Source organism: Arvicanthis niloticus, unplaced genomic scaffold (genome assembly GCF_011762505.2).
Source record: "Arvicanthis niloticus isolate mArvNil1 unplaced genomic scaffold, mArvNil1.pat.X pat_scaffold_168_arrow_ctg1, whole genome shotgun sequence".
Taxonomy (NCBI): domain Eukaryota; kingdom Metazoa; phylum Chordata; class Mammalia; order Rodentia; family Muridae; genus Arvicanthis; species Arvicanthis niloticus.
This window is the reverse complement of record NW_023045613.1, coordinates 51,750-61,949: the sequence shown is the minus strand read 5'-3', so window position 1 is coordinate 61,949 and position 10,200 is coordinate 51,750.

Below are 10,200 nucleotides of genomic sequence, written 5' to 3'. Positions count from 1 at the left end.
TGTGAAGGGTGTTGTTTCCCTAATTTCTTTTTCAGCCCATTTATATTTGTATAAAGAAAGTCTAGTGATTTGTTTCCATTTATTTTATATCCAGCTACTTTGCTGAAGTAGTTTATAGGCTGTAGAAGTTTGCTGGTACAATTTTTGGGGTCCTTTTCCTATACTTTCATATCATCTGCAAATAGTGATATCTTTACTTCTTTGACAATCTCTATACACTTCAACTGCTTTTGTTCTCTTATTGTTCTAGCTAGAAATTTGAGAACAATATAGAATAGATATGGGGAGAGTGGGAATTCTTGGCATGTCCCTATTTTTAATGGTATTGCTTCAAGAATCTCTCCATTTAATTTAATACTGTTACTTTGCTGTAAATTGATTTTATTATGTTAAGGTACAGGCCTTGAATTTCTGATCTCTCCAATGCTTTTAAAATGAAGCGCTATTATATTTTGTCAGATAATTTTTCAGAATCTAAGAAGATAATCATGTGATTTTTTTTCTTCAGTTTAATTATATAGTGGATTATGTTAATAGATTTTTGTATCTTCAAACAACCTTGCAACCATGGAATCAAGCTTACTTCATGGTGGTGAATGATGATTTTGATGTGTTCTTGGATTCAGTTTGCTAACATTTTATTGAGAATTTTTACATCAATATTCATAAGTGAAACTGGTCTGAAGTTCTCTGATGTTATTAGGTCCAGGTATGGTTGAGGTATGTATCAGAGTAATTGTGGCTTCGTAGAATAAATTAGTTAGTGTTTCTGCTGTTTACATTTTATGAAGTATTTTGAGAAATATTAGTATTAGCTCTTCTTTAAAGATCTGGTAGAATTCTGCACTAAAGCCATCTGGCCTTGAGCTTTTTTTTGGTTGGGAGATTTTTAATGACTTAATCCTTAGAAGATATTGACCTGTTTAGATAGTTTACCTTCTCTCGATTTAACTTAGTTATGTGGTATCTGTCTAGAAAATCATCTATTTCATCTAGATTTTGCAGTTTTGTTGAGTATAGACTTTTGTAGTAAGATCTGATGATGTTTTGAATTTCCTCAGTTTCTGTTGTTATGTCTCCCCTTTGACTACTGATTTTGTTAATTTAGGTACTGTCTCTGGGTCAGTTAATTAATTTGGCTAGGGGTTTATCTATCTTGTTGATTCTCTCAGAGAGCCAGCTTCAATTTCTTGCCCTCTACTGCTCTCAGTTGTGTTTCCTTCTCTTTGTTCTAGAGCTCTTAGGTGTGCTCCTAAGGTGCTAGTGTAGGATCTCTGCAATTTCTTTACCAGATCACTTCATGCTGTGAATTTTCCTCTGAGTACTGCTTTCATTGTGTCCCATAAGTTTGGGTATGCTGTCTCATCATTTTCATTGAATTCCAGAAAGTCTTTAATTTGTTTCTTGATTTCTTCCCTGACCAAGTTACCATTGAGTAGAGAGCTGTTCAGTTTCCAAGGGTATGTGGGTTTTCTGTTGTTCTTGTTGTTACTGAAGACCAGCCACAGGCCATGGTTATCTGATAGGACAAATGGGATTACTTCAATCTTCTTGTATTGGTTTTGAGACTTGTTTTGTGACTGATTATATGATCACTTTTGGAGAAGGTACCATGAGGTGCAGAGAAGAAGGTGCATTGTTTTGTTTTAGGGCGAAACGTCCTGTATGTATCTGTTAAATCCATTTAGTTCATAACCTCTATTAGTTTCAGTGAGTCTCCCTTTAGTTTCTCTTTCAATAAACTGTCCATTTGTGAAAGTGGGGTGTTGAAGTCTCTCAGTATTATTGTGTGGGGTCCAATGTCTGTCTTCAGCTTTAGTAAAGTTTCTTTTATGAATGTGGTTGCCATTGCATTGGGGCATAGATGTTCAGAATTGAGACTTTCTCTTCCTAGATTTTTCCTTTGATGAATATCAGGTGTCCTTTCTCATCTCACTTGACAGCTTTGGGCTGAAACTCTATTTTGTTGAGTATTAGGATGACAACTTCAACTTGTTACTAGGGACCATGTGCTTGGGAGACTTTTCTCCAGCCTTTTACTCTGATGTAGTGTCTGTCTTTGTTATTGAGGTGTGCTTTTTGTATGCACCAAAATGCTGGATCCTGTTTGAGTATCCAATCTGTTATCTTACAATTTTTATAGATGAATTGAGTCCATTAATATTGAGAGATATTAAAAATAGGTTCTTGTTAGTTCCTGTTATGTTTGTTTTTGTTGGTGGCATTCTATGCACATGATTCTCTCTCCTTTTCATTTGTTGTGAAATGATTAATACCTTGTCTTTTCTTTGGTGTAGGTACCCTCCTTGTGTTGGAATTCTAGAATCTTCAGTAGGGTTGGTTGGAAGACAGATATTGTTTCAATTTGGGTTTGTCCTGGAATATTTTGGTTTCTCCATCTATACTGATTGACAGTTTTGCTGGGTATAGTAGTCTGGGCTGACATTTGTGTTATTTTAGAGTCTGAATGACCTCTCTCCAGGCTCTTCTTTTAGTTTCTTTTAGTGTCTTTTAGTGTCTCTGTTGAAAAATCTGGTGTAATCCTGATGGTCTTCCTTTATTTCATACATAGCCCTTTTCACTTGCATCTTTTAATATTTTTTATTTGTTCTGTGTATTAAATGTTTTATTATGTGACAAGAAGATTTTTTGTTTCTGGTCCAATTTATTTGTTGTTCTACAGGCGTCTTGGACATTTACGGACATCTCTTTCTTTAGGTCAGAAAAATGTTCTTCTATGACTTTGTTGAAGACATTTTTAGGTCCTTTGAGCTGAGGACTGTCACTATGCTCTATTCGTATATTCTTACATTTGATCTTTTCATTGTGTCCTGGATTTCCTGCATGTTTTAGTTTAGGAAATTTTTTTCTTTGAATTTTATTTGACAGATGTACCAATATCTTCTAAGGTATCTTCTACACCTGAGATTCTCACTTCTATCTCTTATTTTCTGTTGCTGATGCTTACATCTGTAATTCCTGACCTCTTTCTTGATTTTTCATTTCAATGCTTGCCTCCACTTGTGTTTTCTTTATTGTTTCTACTGCCACTTTTAGGTCTTGTACTGCTTTGTTCAATTCCTGCACCTGTTTGATTGTATTTCCTGTGTTTCTTTAAGGGATTTATTTGTTTCCTCTTTAAGAGCTCCTATCTCTTTAACCAGTGTTTTCCTGTATTTCTTTCAGTGAGTTCTTTATATCCTCCTTAAAAGACTCTACTATCTTTATGAGATAGGAATTTTTATCACCTTCCCCATTTTTAGGTGTATTGGTGAATCTGGGGCTTGCTGTGGTGGGAGAACTGCGTTCTGTTGATGTCAAATGTACAGGATTCTGTTCTTATGGTCTTGTACTTGCCTCTGGCCATCTGGTTATCCCTGGTGTTTGTTGGTCTTGGTGTGTCTGTCTGGAGCCTGACTTCTTGTGTGCCTGGGTTGCTTCAGGGCTCCTGATAGGCCAGTGGCCCTGGCTGGGGCCTTCAGACTTTGGAGGGTAATGTACACTGGTGACCTGCTGATCAGGCTGCAGTGGCTCTTCTGGGAGGTCTTCTGGGAGGCCTTTAGATTGTTGGGTCTTCAGAAAAGCAGTCAAGCTGTTGCCCTGTGTCTAATGATTCTCCAGCCAGGCTTTCAGACTATGGTGTCAGTTGCTCCATTGAGTTTCCTGCAGCAGAACTCCTGGGATGTGTTCAGGCTGTGTTGTCTTCAAGGGAGCAGATAAGCTGGCAATTTTCCACAAGCAGAAGTCACAGACCAGAAGAGGAATGGAATTCAGGGGGCTGAAGTTTGGGGTGGGAGAAAGGTCCTGACTCTACTGAAGTGAGAAAGGTCATGTTTGTATGTGTGTGAACAGAACAGTGGAGAAATTGAGTGAGGTGAATTGTGGGTGTGTGGGAACATTGTGGAAATAATCTGCAGAGAAAATTACTTAGAAAAAGCCACACAACTCATTGAACCTAGAGAGGTCAAAGTGGTTTCTGTATGGAGTCTTCACTCTTATATTCTAGTCCTTTCAACACAGGAAGGTACTTTGCAAATTATGGAAAGAGAAACATGAACACCAATCCAACACAAAAATTTCAACTACAATCAGTCTTGATATAAGACATGCTAGAGCAATGTTATAACAGATATTGAGAGAGTAGCCAACCAATGTCTGGTTTAACTTGAGGTTCATGTGAAGACAAGAAGTCCATGCCCTACACTGCCTGAAGGTTATAAACTGGAAACCAAATAGCCCAGATACCTAGGCTAGAATCAAATAAGACTGACAAAAATAAAACCAAAACAACAACAAAAACCAATGAAATGATGCTTAATGAAATGACGCTATACTCAGACTAGTGCTCATCCAGTTGTCATCAGATGTGTTTCCTCTAGCAGCAGATGACAGGGAGTTTAGAGACCCACAACTAGATATTATATTCAGAAAGGGTCTAAAGTGGATCTCTCCATCAGATGGGATGTTGGTGAACTGCTGGATAAGCAGATAGATGGTTACAAAGGTGCATGTATAGGACTCCTCCCAGTGCCTCTTTGACTCCTCACAGGACTCTTGCTGCATACTCTGATCCCCCCACCAAGCTTTCCATTCCCTTGTCTCAACATCTTCACATTTTTCCTAAAATAAATCCACTTACTCAGAAGCCTGTTATGTAGGATGATGAATACCACAAGGAAAAGGTAAGCCTAAACAAGACTCCAGCCAGTATCCCCAATGCCAAGTCCCACAGTCCTTTCAAGGTCACAGGTTCACAGAGAGCCTCAGACCAGAGCCACAGTAGCCATGCAAGCTTCACAGAGGCAGAAAACACCAGAGAACAAACAAATTCCAAAATGTCTCAAAGTACTTCTGAAATCCTTTACATCAAAAAGGGATCCAAGAACATTCAAGAACAGGATATAGCCCTTGCCTGTGCTTAACTGTCCATGATATTTGGAAAACATTCTCTGAGTGAGGACAGAAGACCCAGAAGGAATAACATTCCATCTATGAGGTCTATGGAAACCAGCTCCATGAAGCCTCTGCCAGAGCCTGAGAAGCTCATGGATTCTCATCACCTCCAATAATGGTACAAACAAGTTTTTATCTAGTAGTTCCTGAGACTACCAGGAAAATGTTCAAGGTTGGGTGTGAGAGGGGTTCATAGATTTCACTCTAAACAACATTGCTCCCAGAGGCCCAAGTCTACAGTCCAGACTGCAAGCTGCTTGCTAAAAGGCAGCCAGGCTACAAGAATCCTAACATTGGTTTAAAAACCAAAAAAAAAAAAAAAGGTAAACACTGTCATTCCCAAGTACTACCTACTATGGTCATCTCTAGATCAGTCACTCAGCAGCTTGGAAAAACTTTTTTCAGCCAGCTCCTTGCACTTGTAAAAAAAAAGCTGACTAATGGCCTTGGAAATTTTCTACAGATCAGACATCATCTACTTATGTTCTATCATCAGTATCTCAAGGTCAAAATTCAGCCTGTGGTAGGGCATGACCCGAGGAGTGAAGAACCCCATGAACAGAAGCCTCAAGGATCACAAGATTTCAGTTTGTGCACTGAACTACTCCAACACAATCAATGACCCATTCTGGAACCTATGAAATAGGACATCTTGGTATTTATTGAACTTGCTATCCTGTCTTCAGATTAGCAGAGGCAAAGGGTCCAAGGGCAGGGAGCAATGGCTACATGAGTTCCAACAGTGAACCTGGAGAATGTTGAAAGCAGTCTGTTGAGTACTGAGATCTGAGCCACTAGACTCTCTAAGATGTTCCCAGGAGTGTGAGCCACAGATCTGGGTCCTACAGGAACCTATAATAATGTTGCTCCTGTCTTCAGAATAGGGATTTTTGATCCTAGCTTCCTATTTTTGCACAAGCTCAGGGCACAAAATCAATATATTTAGGGAAGATACACAATTTTAAGATAGATTTATAAACTCTCCAGAGGACTCCAGTAGGTTTCCAAGGTAAGCTCATACTGGAGTTTCCTGACCTTAGAACTTCACCTGGAAACTGAGACAGAAAAACACTCAGATTTGCCACAGACAGCCAACTCCCAGTATTTGGAAACACACACACAATGAGAAAGACAGAGAGAGGCAGAGAGACACAGAGACACAGAGAGAAACACAGAGAGAGACACAGAGAGAGACTGAGAGAGACAGACAGAATGACAAATTATTCAGAGAGGAGGTATTGTTTCAGAGTATAAATAAGAAGTCCAGAGAGGAGCAATAATGAGGCCCAGCCTTCCAGTCACACACTGAGAGCCACCAAGTAGGACCAGGTTGTTCCCAATCCTGCCAAGGGCCGCAAACACCCAAGCACCTACTGATCAAATACAAACACTCACCATAATCTCACAGCACCTGACTTCTAAGTCACCGTCTCTCAAGACCTCTTGGAATGCATGAGAGCTCACATATTTCTGCCCCATCCTCACACTGTCATCCAGGGCATCCCTAATGCAGCTCCACAGGGACAGTTATGCTGATTTCAAAATCTCAGCGCATCTCTGATGTGATACAGGTAGGTCTTGGTGTCCCTAGAGCTTACCACCACCCAGGACTGATCAGTCATGTCCAGGACCAAATTATCTGAATGTCTGATAACTTGGTGCATGGAGAGAGAGTGTTTCTCCCTTGTATTCACATCAGATACCCATGGAAACCAAAGCAACACACTGAGGGAGAAATACCGCAACACTATACCATGACAAGGACATCTCATTCATCAGTCTGTGCCCCTGATAGCCTCCTTTGCCATTCAGAGTGAAAGTAAGGAGCTCCAAGACCATAGTCAGCAAATTCAATAATTCCTTCCTCTCTGCCAAACCAATCATCAGAAATTCTTGACTCTGGGTCTACTCTGTAAGAAGCCAAGGAAGTGGGATAGGCCCAGGAAGTAGCAGGTCTGCCTTAACCAGGGACATATGTGAGACACCTGCTCCAATACCCAGAAATTTTCAGGGTGTGTGTTTAAGAACATGGAGAGGTATCTAAAAGAGAATGCTTATTTTAGACTCATAATAAAGCTTGCTGAAAGTTTCATTCACCTGCCAAAGATCTGTAGCCTTTTCAAAACACACAGCTTATTTTTTGTGGAATTCAGTACCTAATGAGTCTGGGACACTCTCCTTATGTTACCTTCCCGAGGAAGAACTCAGTATGGTCTGTTTAGGAAACTCTGCCTATAGGTATTGCTGTCACCTGACTGCCCTGCTACTGCCCCACAAACAGGGTTTAGCAGCAAGCAGGAGAATCAGTCTCCAGCCAACTTGTCTGTATCAGGGCACTGTACCTTTCTGTACACCAATTCACTGAACACTTGCCTATATGAGACAGGATTCTTTGTGTGTGTGTGTGTGTGTGTGTGTGTGTGTGTGTGTGTGTGTGTGTGTGTTTCTCTTCGAGACAGGGTTTCTCTGTGTAGCCCTGGCTGTCCTGGAACTCACTCTGTAGACCAGGCTGGCCTTGAACTCAGAAATCCGCCTGCCTCTGCCTCCCAAGTGCTGGGATTAAAGGCGTGCGCCACCACCGACCGGCTGAGACAGGATTCATAGATGGCAAAAATGACCATTCACCACAGGATATGTCCAACAGAACATTCAGAGCTGAGAAGAGATAGGATGGGCAATGTTCATTTGGGGGTTGTTCACTGAGACTACAAGAGACACAGCCTGTTAGCACAATGGTTATCATATCTGAGTCAAAGATCTGGGTTAGAATGTAAAGAGTTCCAACCAATCATGCTCTGGCCAAAACAACAAGCTCCTGAGCATCTCTGGGACTCAGTTTTCTCCTCTGGGGGATGAATATTACTACCAACTTTGGAAGGATGATTTTATAAGTCCTGGTACAACTTATTGGTGTTGCCTGAACCTGACCAGATGTCTCTATTAGAATGAGAGAGAAGGGTGCTGAGTCTGTGAAGCAGTCTTCTCCTTATGTAAATACAGGCTTTTTAGATTTAAATGAAAATGAGGACACATCATATCAAAATTTGTGGGACTCCATGAAAGCAGTACTAAGAGGAAAAATCATAGCTTTAAGTGCCCACAAAAAGAAAATGGAAATAACGTACATTAATAAATTGACAGCATGCCTGAAAGCATTAGAACAAAAAGAAGCTAATATACCCAAGAAGAGTAGATGGCAGGAAAAAATCAAACTCTGGGCTGAAATCAACCAAGTTGAAACAGAAAGAACTATACAAAATATCAACAAAACCAGGAGCTGGTTCTTTGAGAAAATCAACAAGGTAGATAAACCCTTAGCCAGACTAACCAAAGGGCGCAGAGACAGTACTCAAATTAATAAAATCAGAACTGAAAAGGGAGACATAACAACAGAAACTGAGGAAATTAAAAAAATCGTCAGATCCTACTACAAAGGCCTATACTCAACAAAATTGGAAAATCTGGATGAAATGGACAATTCTCTAGATAGATACCAGGTACCAAAGTTAAACCAGGAGCAGATAAACCATCTAGACAGTCACATAACCCCTAAAGAAATAGAAGCAGTCATTAAAAGTCTCCCCACCAAAAAAAAGTCTGGGGCCAGATGGTTTTAGTGCAGAATTCTATCAGACCTTCCAGGAAGACCTAATACCAATTCTCTTCAAACTATTCCACAGAATAGAAACAGAAGGAACAATACCCAATTCGTTCTATGAAGCTACAATTACACTCATGCCTAAGCCTCACAAAGACCCAACAAAGAAGGAGAACTACAGACCAATCTCTCTTATGAATATGGATGCAAAAATAATCAATAAAATTCTCACAAACCGAATCTAACAACACATCAAAGCAATCATCCATCATGATCAAGTAGGCTTTATCCCAGGAATGCAGGGATGGTTCAATATTTGGAAATCCATCAATGTAATCCACTACATAAATAAACTCAAAGAAAAAAAAACACATGATCATCTCACTAGATGCTGAGAAAGCATTTGACAAAATTCAACATCCCTTCATGTTAAAAGTCTTGGAAAGATTAGGAATTCAAGGTCCATATCTAAACATAGTAAAAGCAATATACAGCAAGCAAATAGCCAACATCAAACTAAATGGAGAGAAACTTGAAGCAATCCCACTAAGATCAGGGACTAGACAAGACTGCCCACTCTCCTTCTACCTACTCAATATAGTACTGGAAGTCCTAGCTAGAGCAATTAGACAACAAAATGAAGTCAAAGGGATACAAATAGGAAAGGAAGAAGTCAAAATTTCACTATTTGCAGATGATATGATAGTATACTTAAGTGACCCTAAAACTTCCACCAGAGAACTCCTAAACCTGATAAACAACTTCAGTAAAGTGGCTGGATATAAAATCAACTCAAACAAATCAGTAGCCTTCCTCTACTCCAAAGATAAACAGGCTAAGAAAGAAATTATGGAAATGACACCCTTCACAATAGTTACAAATAATATAAAATATCTTGGAGTGAATCTAACTAAGCAAGTGAAAGATCTGTATGACAAGAACTTCAAGTTTCTGAAGAAAGAAATCGAAGAAGATCTCAGAAGATGGAAAGATCTCCCATGCTCCTGGATTGGCAGGATTAATATAGTAAAAATGGCCATCTTGCCAAAAGCAATCTATAGATTCAATGCAATCCCCATCAAAATTCCAAATCAATTCTTCATAGAGATAGAAAGAGCAATTTGCAAATTTATTTGGAACAACAAAAAACCCAGGATAGCGAGAACTGTTCTCAACAACAAAAGAACTTCTGGAGGAATCACCATCCCTGACCTCAACCTATACAACAGGGCAATAGTAATAAAAACTACATGGTATTGGGAGACAGGCATGAAGATCAATGGAATAGAATTGAAGACCCAGAAATGAGCCCACATACCTATGGTCACTTGACCTTTAACAAAGGAGCTAAAACCATCCTGTGGAAAATGGACAGCATTTTCAGCAAATGGTGCTGGTTCAACTGGAGGTCAACATGTAGAAGGATGCAAATCAATCCATTCATATCTCCTTGTACAAAGCTCAAATCCAAGTGGATAAAAGACCTTAACTTAAAACCAGATACACCAAAACTAATAGAAGAGAATGTGGGAAAGACCCTAGAATACCTAGGCACAGGGGAAAAGTTCCTGAACAGAACACCAATGGCTTATGCTCTAAGATCAAGAATTGACAAATGGGACCTCATCAAATTGCAAAGCTTCTGTAAG